The sequence below is a fragment of the Camelina sativa genome, chromosome 13 (genome assembly GCF_030686135.1).
Source record: "Camelina sativa cultivar CO46 ecotype springtype chromosome 13, ASM3068613v1".
In the NCBI taxonomy this organism is placed as follows: Eukaryota; Viridiplantae; Streptophyta; class Magnoliopsida; order Brassicales; family Brassicaceae; genus Camelina; species Camelina sativa.
Window position 1 is genome coordinate 12,066,792 of NC_141892.1, and position 15,765 is coordinate 12,082,556.

At 30.4% G+C, this 15,765-nt stretch overlaps 1 long non-coding RNA gene across 2 annotated transcripts; it reads right to left on the minus strand.

The window, feature by feature from the left end:
- Positions 1-9,187: 9,187 nt before the first annotated feature.
- On the minus strand, positions 9,188-11,652 carry LOC104736606 (uncharacterized). 2 transcript variants are annotated; one of them, XR_759600.3, is made up of 3 exons: positions 11,289-11,652; positions 9,783-11,084; positions 9,188-9,698 (listed from the first exon to the last, which is right to left on the minus strand). It is a non-coding gene; the product is annotated as an uncharacterized LOC104736606 (long non-coding RNA). The 2 variants fall into 2 exon arrangements; XR_015578423.1 differs by having other exon boundaries at positions 9,783-10,692; positions 11,289-11,542.
- Between the last annotated feature and the right edge of the window lie 4,113 nt (positions 11,653-15,765).

The window sequence follows — 15,765 nt, forward strand, 5'->3', positions numbered from 1 at the left end:
TATTTAAATTTTGAAATATAGCAAATCCATGTACAAAATTTTAACCATAATTAGAAAATTCACATATATCATACCAAAATAAAGAAACTGTTTCATAATTGATTTAATATGTATTGGTGAAACCGCATTAGTCTATCAAAACAATTTTTTTTTGTGTTTTCTGACTAAATATTGTTTTTTCATTTAAATATACTAGATTATATTCTGTGTTTGCAACACATGTTGAAGACCTTAAGTAAGCTTAAATTAAAAAATAACAATTGTAATATATTACTTGAGGATTTGGAAATAGGTATAACACAATACAGTTTTGTGTTTAGTTAGAGAGTTTTAAAAAATAAGGCAGACTAATGGAATTATGTAGAAGGTTGATAGGATCTATTATGCAATCAATTGTTTCCTTCTATTTCTTCAAAGCAAATGAATGTTCTCTTTAGAATAAAAGATATATATTAATTCTATCTCAAAGTCCCTTCTAAATATAACGAGATATATTATTTTGTTAAATGCCGACTTATTAAATATTAAATATTTTATGTAATGATAATATACATGATCGTGACTTTTTTTTTTATAATAATTTTAACGAATTGTCTTCTTTAGGTTGAAAATGGTGTGTCAACTGTTTTTTGGTTTATTTTAAAAGTTTTCAACATATATTACTGTTGAATCATCTCTTATCGTGTGCATCATCATGCTTGTCACTACAGAAACATTATCTTATCGTACTTAAAAACTTATTTTATATAAAATATATGTGTTTGTATATGCATACGCATAAGAGGTTCATCTAGAAATTCAGAAGAATATTAAGTTGAAAATTTGGATTCGAGATTGTTAATTAAGCCGCAAAGTCTTAACTTGTCTTAAGTCTTTACTGCATCGTGTATTGATCTAACCCCAAGAATTGTTAATATGTTTTTTAGTCAATGAGTTTCTCTAATTTCCTTTTAATAATCATTAAGGTTTTGATTCTGGTGTAAACCGTTAGACATTCAACGTCAAATAGGATAAACAGTTTAGACTGTAGTGACAAGTTTAGGCTATATAAAATAAGTTTAGACTGAGAAGATTTTAGGTTATATAAAACTGTTTAATAGGATAAACAGTTTAGACTGAGAAGTAAGAACCCAAAATCAGATAGTTCAAGATAAACAGTTTTTTTCACACATGTGAAATCAAAACTCTAATACGTTGGTTCTAGGCAGTGGTTGGCATTGGGAATGATTCCAAATGTGACAACTTATTCGATATTTATTTTAGTATAAACTTTTTCGTATTTTGGAACTAGTCTAACATACACATCGAGATTAAAGACAAATTCTATCGAAATAAATAACAAAAAAAAACTGGTGATATAAGACAAAGTTAGTTACAGATTTGGAAATGAACCAATATACTAATTCAAGTAGCACCAACGAACGACGTTGTGTGTTCCTTGACCCCATGTTTCTATATGCATACATGCATTTTAAATTGCCACTAATCCTACAATTATAAACTAAAGGATGATATGATCCCAATTATTAAAAAATGAACAGGAGTTCTCAAAGTTGTAAGTCTGTACTTCTTTGCTGAATGGCTAACTAAACCGACTAAACGATTACTAGCCTTATGTAAATATATTCTAGTATTTTGATGGTTTTAGTTATGTACTCTTTGGAAAGAGAACTTAAAAATCTTGGTTATATGATCATTTGTATAAAGTAATATTTAGGGGTCGATCGATCGACCGTACCACATACAAATTAGTCGTCACACGCTAAAGTTTGTCGACGTGTATGATAAGCTGAATCGTAACGGTAGGTGAGTGTAAAACAAGCTATCTGATATAAATGTTCAGATTCTAAGAATTATTGAAGTGGTTTTATTCAAGCTCCGGGAATTGATCTTTAGCTATTTAATGATAAAAGAGAACTTTCTAGCTAGCTAATCTTGTGTTCCAGTTAGCTACCAGTCATATATACTGTGTTTAAATGGTAAATCAACAGAACAAATAAAATATTATAAAATATAACGTAAATATATAAAAATATTATGTTATATATATATGTATATACATATGTATGATAGTATATATTATAATAAAGGGAGAAAGAGAACGAGAGTGGAGGCAGAGAGATACAACAATGACGTTATTACTTCACTCTCTTTCGTACAACATATATATACTCTATCAAAGACTTGATCATCAAGTTACTTTTATGCTAAGTAATTAATAAAATATAAGAAGAGATAGGATCAAATGATGGATAATCACTTCAGTAGTTATCCGTTGAATATCCACTACCATCTACGTATTGTGTACTGTCTCATTAAAATTTTTATCATAGAAAAGTCATATAGAATAAAAACCATGATAAAGGAAAAAGAGTACAGTGACACAATCTCTCCCTGGAATAGACGAGTCTTTTTCTCCTCATAGATTTTGTAGATGATCCATGTCGATCATTCTCTTCATTCTTCTAATCTAGTCGATATATGACAAAGATTTTGAAGAAAGATAGATCTTCACCATCGACATTCTTTTTCGATATTTTACGTGTTATTTGCTGGCTCGTTAAAAACCTTGTCATAGAAAAACCCAGTGGGATAAAAACCATGATAAGGAAAAAAGAGTGCAACCACGCAAATCATCATATTCTCCCCCTGGAAGTATCATCTTCAAAAGATGAATTTTGATCTCTGAAGGTGCATTTTGAATGAAGTAGCTGGAAGCACCTTTATAAGTACATCTGCTACATTGTTACTTGAGCTGATGTACTGGCTATCAACTTCCTTATTCTTCTCAAATTCTTGACCGTAAGAGAGGAATATATCTTGTCTTGTCGTTCTTGGTGTATCTTCCTTTGATTTGGGCGACATATGCAACAGAGTCTTCAAACAGAGTTGTTGCCTTTCGGTTGCTTCTTGTTAATGGGTCCAAACAAGCATTAACTAGTTGATGCTGATCGACTCTTCAGTTCGAAGTTCTTCTTCAACATGTTAGGAGGCTCCAATCGTAGGCAGATAACTATTGGTTGACGTTCAAGCATCATCTGAGCCATTAGGGATTCTCGATATGTCATATGAAGCACAACTATTTTGGCATGAATTGAATAAGCGACAACTAAAAAGTCTATCACTGAAACGTCGCAAAGTCGTTGTTTTGCGATATATCTTTATACTGATCCGATATAAGTCTTCCATCTGCAAAACCAACTAAACCATACTCGGGGGTTCCAAAGCCCAAGTTAATCATACCTTTGCAGTAGAAGATACGTTTTAACTCATCTCAAAATCTACTCACAGAGAATGAGTTATATGCTGCAAAGAGATTAGTAGAAAATGCTATGCACAATACTCATAAAATATATAAATGCTCGTCAACATTTATATATGATCTTATATGACTACATATATATATATATATATGACTTCCTTTAGAAGTGATTAGTATAACATCTATTTCGATAGATGTTTAGTTTGGAATATCTGGAGACATTTTTGTCTTTTCAAGATCTTTTATTCCAAATAACCTTTTAAGGGTTTTGATGATCATCAATGAGTTCTCGAGAACATAATTATGATATCATATATCTTTCGGGATAAGCTTTTCAATCATCCCATGAGATGTATTTCAAGTCATTATATAACATCAATTTTGATTGATATAGGGTACTCTAACAAAACATGGCACGACACACCGTTTTGTTATATATAATTATACCCTTTTGATGCTTGGACCACTAGTCCAAAAATTACTCGTCTTTCATACGAGTTTAATATAGACTTGATTACCTCTTTTATTGGCAATATATATATATATATATATATATATATATATATACGCTCACAAAGGGGAGATTTATGATCCTCATTAATCACATTGCGCGATATAATATTTTTATTGTCGACATTATGTCTTTGGTTCCAAATTTTCCGTAATGACATGTTTAATCGAGATCTCTTTAATCATTATATAAACGATTTTATTCAGGTACCTGATTTCGTTATTAACCATATCAATCGGTTTCTCTACTCCTCTTGAGGTGTATCTTGCTCCTCTTTAGTAGTATCTGGCTCCTCTTGAGGAGTCTATGTGCTCCTCTCTGGGAGTCTATTAGCTCTTCTTAAAGAGTCTATCTACTCCTCTTTAGGAGTTCATTTTCTCCTCGTTTGAGAGTATAATCCTCTTTTTAATTTGCTCCTTTTTATTTTCGAGGATTTTATTTATCTTATGAACCAAAGTAGTCTATCACGTTTCTTATGTGTCATAGACTTAGTATGTCATCCGTCAGAGACATATTTTTATTGGAGCATTTTTAGCTGGATGTGAGATTTCTTAGAACCACAAGTTCATATTTATTTATGTGAGGATCAATAATTATATGAAATCTCATCCATCAGCTTTTTTGCATTTGATTTGCAATATATATTTTGAATAGTGATCTGTTGAACTTTTGAACTTTTGAACTTTTAAGTTCATATCCATTTGTTTAAAAAAGATCCAAAACTATTTGATGATTCTTCCATAATAATGGAGAATTTTATCATCCAACATGATGATATGCAAATCTTGCAATAAGCACATCTCTCATAAGATGGCTTTATATTAATAGGGCGGAGACTCATCTCCCGCATCTATATATTTCATCCTCTGTGGATGGTATATTTTATGTGGTGTGGATGAGCATTTAAAATATGTATCACACACCCATAAGATTCAAAATGAGAAATATTTGATCTTCAACCATGAATATATAACATGGCAGAAATATTTCTTTCAAACTGTTGGCCTCATATATAATATTTATTACATACAAAACTGCATGTTTCATTTAAAAACATGGAGAATAAATCACCATGAATCGTTTTGCAATCTCTTGGAGTTGCACTATGAACGATTCATCATATCTCATTTCAAGAGTGAACATCATGGATGCTCCACTTTATCACATGCGACATATATATGTGATAAACTATAGGATATGACTTCACCAAAGTTATATCGCTCTGGGTGTCAAATTCACCAAAGTTTATCGACTTATTATCGATGTGGGATTCCTTTAATTCTCCCCCTCGAGATGATAACTCTTGGAGTTTGGAGTTCATTCATCTCGTACTGAATCCCACTTTAGGATCAACAACATACCGATTTCGGTTATGTCTATTATCTTAGATCCTTATAAGATGTGAGGTTAGTATTACCCCCTCTCAAGATGATGACTTTTATGTCCATTCACCTTTGACCGAATCTTATTTTTAGATCGGTTATACTTGGGGTTTAATTTGGGGATTTATTAAAGAAATCAAATCATCATATATATACAATGAGCTTGTTAATCCAAAAGGATGGTGAATGGCCTAATACTATATGATTCTGGAGGCATAGCCTACTATAAAATTAAGGAGGAGGTATATAACCATCGGCTCCATAAACAATAAATATAAATTTAAATGAATTTAAATAAACTTAAATAAATTCAACATAAATTAGATGTTACCTGAAATATGAATGAAGTATAGTGCTTACAACTTCATGAAATGTGAACTGAGACATGCAATACTTTTGAAAGAACTTTGTTCCTCTGAACAAATTTTCAATAATTTTTATATCATTGATTGACCGGGATGGCTTGACCGGTAATGCTATACTTGAAGCATAAGAGAATTTCATATTTACTATTATTTTGCCATCTATGTTATTGCATGATATAATCATATACATGCGTGTCTCCAATATGCCCGATCATGCGATACCATATTTATTTATAGTCTCAACATAATAATTTTATAAAGACAAAATGTCTTTGAAACTCCATGAGTTTTGTTTGAGACTTCGGAGAATAGTAGACATCGATAATTATGAATATGATGTCTTTGAAAGTCGAGAGACTAGCTGATCTAGGCCTTCCAATTACTTTTGCACTGTATAAAATATATGTACACGTGCTTTATATATTCTCATAAGAGAAATATATTTTTTGATCATAAAGACATTTTATTGTCTTTAAATCTTATATAACACATATAATTATTCTTTACGAATAAATAAACTATAAATTCAGAAAATAAAATAAGAGTTATAGCTTTATATATAAGAATTTAATAGAAATAATATTTCTTTGATCGTAGAGTAGGCAGAGCCTATCATATATAACGATCAATCCGGAAATGACATAGCCTTATATTTGATCGTATATAAATCAAAGCCAATCTTTCGGGAAAGGACATAGACTTTTGTTAGGTTGTAAAAGATGGGCGACGCCTACCATATCAAATGATCAATCCAAATATTATATAGCTTTATATATGATCGTAAAAGAGGCAAATCCTACCATATATAACAATCTATCTATCCAGAAAAGACATAGCTTTTATTTGATCGTGAAGGAGGCATAGCCTACCATATATCAAACGATCAATTCAGATATAACATAGCTATATATTTGATCACAAAGGAGGTAAAGCCTATCACTTATAACGATCAATCCAGAAAATGAGATAACCTTTATATTTGATCATATAGGAGGCATAGCCTGCCATTTTTTACGATCTTTCTGGAAAAGACATAGTCTTTTGTTAGATTTGGAAGGAGGCAAAACCTACCATATATAACAATCTATATATCCAGAAAAGACATAGCTTTATTTGAAGAGATATGATCAAATGATGGATAATAACTTCAGTAGTTTTCCGTTTATAATATAAAATATATTTTCTTCATGGACCTAATATACTTCAGAGTAGTCCTGGGCAAATAAACCGAACCGAATGGACCGAACCGAAATCGAATCGAAATTTTGGTTCCGGTTCGGGTATGGATAGTGGACAATAACCGATTGGATAGTGTTTTAATTATCCATGGATATCGGTTATTAACCGAACCAAACCGATATCCATTCGGTTATCCGAATCAAACCGAACACGTACTAAAATTATGTTTTAGCCAAGAATCGAACCTGAGACCTCTACAAACTGGAGTGCAACATGGCCACTGCGCCACGTTGAAGTTTTACCATTGTATTACGTGTTAATTTATATAAGGTAATAAAAAGTAAACTAAAAAATCATATATATTTAGACAAAAATACCAAAATATTTGAAATAAATCAAATATCAGGAAGTTTTTAGATATATTTGTTAAAATATAATCAAATTTTATTTAAATAGTATTTTAAAAATTTATATTACACTATTTCGGATATCCGGAACCGAACCGAAAATAACCGAAACCGAACCGAACCCAAACCGAAATAGTAAATTAACCGAATGGATACTAAACCTCTATATCCAAACTAACCGGAACCGAATGGATATATCCGAAACCGAACCGAATACCCGAACGCCCATGACTACTTCAGAGTCGAGATAATTTCACACACATGCAGTTTTAATAACATTTTTTTGTTAAAATTCGAGTATATTTGTTCTGTTTATGGATTTGATACATTCTATTTGTTCTATTAACGGTTTCATATACGTCCTCTAATACACATTGCATTTGCAGATATATCGTATTGAAACATGTTTGAGTCACAAACAGGTGGTTAAAGACTAAATGACTACTAGAGTTCAAAATTGCCATTTTCAACAAATATATCGGTCCACAAATAATGAGTTCCATCATACATATAATGCAATCACAAAACAAAGTAAGAAACGAGAACGTAACGCAATAAGCTTTTTGAAATGGGGACAACACATATCATATAATGCAATTATAATAATATGGGAACGAGACAACGACCAAGGAATAAGTTTTTTGAAGTGGGGCATATATATAATCTTTTCATTTTTACCTTTTCTATATTTATATATATCTTATAAATGTTCTTACTTATTTTCTGGTTCTTTCTATTAGTATGATATTGCATATATTCTGTATTAGGTAATCTGTTCTAAAATGAGAGCATCAAAAATTAGTAAGAACAAAAAAAATAATCAAGAAACTAGAGATGGGTAGGTTGCACGGAAGCTATAGATTTAATTTTGCTTTTTCTTATATACAGTAAAACCTCTAAAAATTAATAATGTTGGGACCAAGACATTTTATTAATTTATAGTGATATTAATTTATCTATAAATTAATAATTATTAATTTATAGTGTAAACTAATAATTATTAATTTATAGATATATTTTTAATAGTTTAACTTTTAAAAATTATGAATTTAGACAATTTTAACAATAATTTCGGATATTCAAAATTTTATGGTATTGGAATTGAATTTGTAATATTTAGAAAACATTATTAACAATAAATTACAAATACAATAGATAAATTCACTTATACACATGACATACATAAAATTAAATTTATGAAAAATAATATAGATTGTTGTATTTTAATAGTCAATCAAACTATCAAAATGTAAATGATGGATATCTAAAAATTGAAAACTTAAAAAAATGTAGCTATATTTATGATATGTTACAAAATATTTTATATCATTATAATTTGAAAATACAACATAACAGTTGTTTTGTAGATATGAGCTTTAGGAGAAACATACATTATATTTTTTTTCGTTACATACATTATATATATATATATATAAATTTACATGATTATTAATTTATAATATTATTGGGACCATATTTTATATGGGGATTTCAGAAAAATTATTATCTTATTATTTTATCGAATTTTGTTATTTTTTACACTGGTCCGACAAAATTTATTATTTATAGTATTTATTAATTTATATAGTATTAATTTATAGAGGTTTTACTGTAATTGTTCCTTTTTAGATTTTACATAGCAAATTAATTATATAATGAGCTACAAAAGGAGCACGTAAAAGAGAGAAAAAGGCAATTTTTGTGTCGACGGGAGAAAAGGCAATTTTTGTGTCGACGAAAGAAAACATTGGATAGAATAATTTAAGTAGAAAACATTGGATAGAATGATTTGATTAAAAGAAAAAGAAAAAAGTGGTCCAAGAGACATTTGGAAATGTAAGACATGTCAATAAGTTTTGATTTTGTTAAGAGGGTATATAAGGACATCATTAATGGGAGAACTTTTTTTTGTGTTCTTAGATTAAATATATAGTGAAAATAATGTTAGATTAGTTGTTAAGATCATTGGTAAAAAAAATGGGAGAACTAATTATGGTGTTCTTAGAATAAAGATATAGTGAAATAATGTAAGATCAGTAGTTAAGATCAGTAGTTACAATTTTAAAAACTTAAAAAATGAATTGTTAGAAAATGAATTGATGTGGATATATAAAAATGTTTAAAAATAGAAAACCAATATTAGCCTTCCAAAAATGACTACACTGATTGAAAAAGCTAATATGTAACTTGTATCAGCACTAATCTTAATCTCTCTTAATTAAGTATACAAGTTTACTATGAAACATTATCAGAGAGAAAATCTGTGCTGTCTTGTTGCTTCTTCCTCCTACGAGCTTCAACAAGCTTACTAGAATGGGTTCCAAGCACTTCGGTTATGGCTTTTGGCAACCAGAAGCCAGGTTGCTCAAGATATGGTGCGCGGTCAATAACCAATGGTTCTCTCAAGGTTACATCAATCCCCTGATAAGTCCATAATGCTAGTGTTGCTTCACCTTTGAGACCAAGGGCTAGCCAGCCAAGACCAGCCACTGAAATGTCGATGCTTTTCACCTCCCAACTACTTCCCGTCACCTGAATCTCCTTCTCTTCCCAGTTTCCCAATTCAGCCGCTCTGTTCTCTCCGATTGGTGGCTATTTGATACAATAAAAAAGGGTTTCCATTACATTCTGATGTTGCTAAAATGAGGAGCTGCACGAGATACAAGCTTCACTTACCTGCAGGCGTAAACCGGAATGGCCCTTGAGTATTTCTTCAGCATTCTCTGTTTTTCCTAGATGTAGTGAAACGCTATGCGATGCCCATACTGTTATGTATATTGTTTCAACCGACGCCTGAACGAGGTCTAGCCTGACCAAGCCACCAATGTGAACAGACTGTCCTGCCTACAAATAAAAGATTCAGCAGAATTAGGTTAGTTCTTGAAACACAAACTTGCGTAACTGATACCAAAGCAGTAAAACAGTGGCCACTCATCTGATTCCCAGTCAATCTCACTCTCACTTTCAGAGTTGCTACCCTCTATTGCATTCTTGATCTCATCATCCATTTCATCATCTCCCCCCTCCTCCTCCTCCTCCTCATCATCATCATTATCTACCATTTCAACCGCATCAAGCTCATCATCTTCCACCTCTTCATCAACTTCTAAGTTCTTTGCAGTGACCGTTCTCTTCTTATAATATCCGGGTAAATCTGGATCATTGTCCTGCATAAAAATACCACAACCTGGACAAATGAGCTTCCCATACTCTTCATCTTCATCTCTTCCTTCACTCATGATAAGATTTTTCGCTCTCTTGGGAAAAATTGTCCCTTTAACTCTCTCCACGCTTTGAACAACTGGTTCTTTCTTCACAGCTAAACACTGAACCGAAACTAAACATTTCTTCTTCGTCTTCTCATCACTCAACCCTACTGACGCTGATGAGATTTGTAACATAGGATTTAAGCGACTCAAAGTCTCTCCTGACTACTGGTCCCAAGAGCAAACTTTTCCATGTCCTCTAACTTGGTGGGCATGTTGTCGATTTGGCCAACCTTTCTCTGAATTTCTTCTTGACTTGATACAAGCTTAGCTTTCTCGATTGCGGCTTGCGATTCGGCGATTATAGCACGCCTAGCCAGCTTTAACAAATAGTGTGTTCTATAAAGCTTTATCTCATCATGGATTAGGTCAGACAACAAAACTTTCATGAGGGGATCAAGCGGACAAACAAGAGTTAAAGTAGTGATAAACCAGCAATGTAATTACTCATTGATTAGAGATCAAACGAACAATATAACTAATCACAATAAAATTACACAAGTTAAAGCTTTATTCAGGGGATCCAACAAACACACCAAGACTCAAGTAATGAGATAAACCAGCAATGTCATTAATCATTTATTAAGTCAGAGATCAGTGTAAATCCCAAACAAATTGCACAAACCAAAGCAATAACTTCAAACTTTGGGTAGATCAAACAGACATGGAAGAGTATGATGCGCTCAACCAGCGAATCAATTACAGGACAAGGCTGCAAAATAAACAAAAATGAACAAACAAAACCCTCAATTCGTAAAGTTTATGCCGTCACATTCTTCAATATACGGACCCAAACAAGTAAAAATCAAAACTTTTAGGTTTTTAGCAACAAATTATGCAATTTATTTCAATCAATATGATCGAACCGAAGAGAGAAGACAAGTTGATAGAACACAGATCAGGGACAAAATCGAACCTTCGACGATTGGAAGAAGATACAAAGACACTGGAGGAGATTACTTAAGAAGATTTCGACAAAAGCTCAGCTTGAATTTGTGAGATTTTCAATTGCCGGAAAACTGACCTTCGACGGCGAAGGGAAGAAATGAAAATTTTTCTTTCTTTCCAAAACATCTCGACCAATGACGTGAAGCCAGGACACATAAGTAATCTCCTTTTGGGATTAGATCTAAGCCCACTATTCACTTTTTTATTGATTTTTTTGGGATTAGAACACACCATGTGTTCCCCCGTTAATGATGACCTAAAGGTGTAGTCAACGAAACGCGCCTATGGGTTGTCGTTTAGACCCCATTCATTTCATGCTATAAGTTACACGCAAATATATGTGTTGTGTATATTTGCGATGTAACAGTACAGCTCAATAATTGCGATGTAACAGTACAGCTCAATAATTGCGATAGTGTCAGTCGAAAATATTGAACAGGAATTCACCGACCGATGTTTATTTGTCGATGATTTTATGAGTGAGAAGAACGTGAGATCGATCATTCTAATCCAAAGAACTAAATTGTACTAGCTAGGGGTTTTTAGTGTCTGATATTATTTCTTTCTAAAAAGTATTTGTTAAGTTAGTGGTAAAAGATTTGAGGAATGGTACCGATTCCCTCTATCTTCATACTCCATTTTAGCTACAAAAAGAACAAAAATAAAACAAAACAATTCAACAACTTTATTTACATAAAGAGATCAAGTCGAGTTTGGTTACATAGAGATGATTCAACAACCACATTTATCTAGCGAGATAGATCAGATTGGTTTCGACTCGGACTAAAGAGATTTTTCAAATGATGTATAATTTTTTTTTAATAATAAGATGGTTGATTTACAAAACAGTTATAATTTTTTTCAAAAAAAAAAAAACAGTTATAATAAAGTGGAAGTGCTATATACTTCTGTTTTAACACTGCAGCGTTATCGGGTTTGTAAGCATATACAACATTCTAAGAAATATCAATAATTTGTAAAAGTTTAGGAAACACACACAAAAAAAAAACTAAAAAAATGTCGACGGTTTTGACAAAAAGAAAAAAAATATAGAGACAGATTAATTGTCCAGATCAATGAGCAGTGTCATTTATGATTCTGCAAAATTATTCAAATTTGGACCACCACTGTCTAAATCTTGTACAAACTGATTATAGCTTTTCAAAATCTATATATAATAGCAATCTAAATAAATGCCACTAAAGCTTGTGTTTTTTCAATCGTACCTTTTGGATAATTTTCCAAAAAATTTATAGAAAATTTAAATTGTGAGTTTTATAAAAAGTTGCCGTTGTTCATTGTAAAGTTGCAACTGTTCATTGTACAATTATGTTTATTAGAATATATGTATCTTTTGAAGTCTATATATATTTGTCTGTTTGAATTGTTTTCATTTTTTTACCATGACACAAAATAATATAAAATTTCAATCTCAATGGTTTTTACAGTTCTCTCAATTAATCTCTAGCATTCATTTTTTTTAAAGTACAGAAATTCCTCCAATTCTTGATTTAACAAAAGATTTTTGGAATGATGAATCTAATTTACAACTTTTATTTAATTTTATATATAAAAATTTAATGAAAATACCTATATATAATAGCAATCCGAATAAATGCCACTAAAATTTGTGTTTTTTCAATCGTACCTTTTGGATAATTTTCCAAAAAAATTTCTAAATATTTTAAATTGTGTGTTTTACAAAAAGTTGTTATTGTTCATTGTAATGGTTTTTTTTTGTAAAATTGCAACTATTCATTGTAGAGTTGTCTCTATTCGAATATTCGTATCTTTTGAAATATATATATATATATATATGTCTGTTTGAACCGTTTTCATTTTTTTGCCACGACACAAAATAATATAAAATTTAATTCTCAACGGTTTTTACGGCTCTCTAAATTATTCTCTAGCATTCATTCTTTTATAAGTAAAGAAATTCCTCCAATTCTTGATTTAACAAAAGATTTTTGGAATGATGAATCTAATTTAAAATTTTTAGTTAATTATATATATATATATATATAAATTTAATGAAATACCTATATATAATAGCAATCCGAATAAATGGCACCAAAAGTTGTGTTTTTTTCAATCGTACCTTTTGAATAATTTTCCAAAAAAATCTGTAGAAAATTAAACTGTGTGTTTTACAAAAAGTTGCGATTGTTCATTGTAACGGTTTTTTTTGTAAAGTTGCAACTGTTCATTATAGAGTTGTGTCTATTCGAATATTCATATCTTTTGAAATTTATATATAATGATTTTTTTAATTGTAGCTCTTTACTATAATTCTTTATAAAAATATCTTATATTTATAGAACTAGGACTAAATATACAAATTCCCTTAACCTATCTGAAGTTGTAGATAAGTCTTTGTCGTCAAGATAGTTTATTGGAGAATCATCTCAACTGTCAATCTTTATGTTGATCACCGGCAGCCCCGACTCTAAGGGTGTGCCGACGGTGCACAGGGCCCCATAATTTTTCAATAATTTTACTAAGCATTTTAGGGTCCCAAATTTCCAAGTTTATAAAATATATAGCATAAAATTGTTTTTTATTTATTTTAGCACCGGGCCTAATTTTGTCTTGAGCCGAGTCTGATCACCGGTTTTCCATCTCCCAATAAACTGAATATTTCCAACAGTAGAAAAGTATATTAGAACAAACTGTGATATTTTATTTTGATTTTTACTTTGATATTTCATAATCAGATATTTTTAAAAAAATAGAAATATAGAAATCCATATTGTTTTCTATAATACAATTAGTTTTCTAATCAAAAATCATAAGAGTAGACAAATATATACGAGCCAATATGGTCTCATTTTCTGAAGAACCAACTTGAACCACATATTTAAACAGCTAAAAACAAACCTTCCGGTTTGGATTCATACCAACAGAATGATAACCCTTGATGAAGTAGATGGTTAAAGAGAGTATCATAAGATTACTTAAGCAAAAAACAAAAAACAAAATATTTAAATATATTTAGTATTGTAGACACAACCATAAATATCAAATTCTTAAGTTTTAATGGTTCATCAAATAAACGATATTTGTCGTGGTGTAACTAAAAGGTTTCAACAATTCATTTAAATATATTTTAGCTATTTAAAACTAAGAAATAGTAATTTATGAAGAGTTTATCCAAGTGATGTGATCTTAAATATTAAATATACCAATGTTGTAATGGTTCAATTAAATGGCTAAAATATATTTTTAATATATTAAAATTAATAATTTATGAAGATGTATACTTAGAGACTGAATATAATTAAATATTACAACGATTCACAAAATATATCAAACTGCAATAGATTTCTCACAGTGATGAGACGTCATTTCTAACAAGTTCTCTTTTAACTAATACAAATATAAAGAAAATTTGAATAAAATGATGATAAGTCATTTATATATAGATTTCTAAATATGTGAACATTTGAATAGATACAACTGTTTATAAGAGTCACAACTCTATATTTAATATATGCAACTTTTTAGAGAGACGCAACCGTATATATTTTTCGTCAAAAATATAAAAAGAAAAGAAAATTTGGATACAATGATAAGAAGTCGTTTATATATAAATTTCTAAAGATGTGAATATTACAATAGACACAACTATTTGTAAGAGACACAACTCTATATTTAACAGATGTAACTTTTTAGAGAGACGCAACCGCCGAAATTTTCTATCAAAAAATAAAAAATAAAATATTTCACGAAAAAGTACGACAAAAAATTGCAACTATTATTGGTAATTATTCAGATTGTTATTATTAGTAACAGTTTATGTATTCAAGATATTCTATTACATTCACATAATTTCATAATGTATAATTTCAAATTTAATTTTTTTTTCCTAAATACTTTTTCGCGACATCGCGGAGGTTCCGAGTCCTAGTTATAATAAAGTGGATGGTCTTTGATCAGTGAGTGTATTTTTTTTTTTTTTTTTTTTTTTTTTTTTTTTTTGTAGAATTGTATGATGTCTCTATGGGTTGATTGTAGAAAACAAACGATTACGACTGAGCCTCACCTTTCAAAATATGTAACTAAGTAGCAGTTTTGACATCATGTTTCCTGTAGTGTCTAAAAAGTAGTGTTTGAAACTTCAGTCTGCCTGCAATGATGATTTATATATAGCTTTTTTTTTGTTTTGTTTTTTCACATTTCACCTTGTAATGCGTATATCATAATTGCTAACTTTTAGAATGCAATTTTCGGTATCCAATACGATAACAATGTTCGAATGAACTTAATTTTAGGCTTCTTGATCTTATCATCCCACCAAGTTTTACGATCTTAAAATGAATTTTGCTAGTACTATTCTATTTTTTTTTTTTTTCTTTTTTACCTTACAGTTTAGTGGAGACGTTTGACTACCCTATTACATTTTTCCATTGAATATATTATCTTCATTTTACATTGCTAAATCA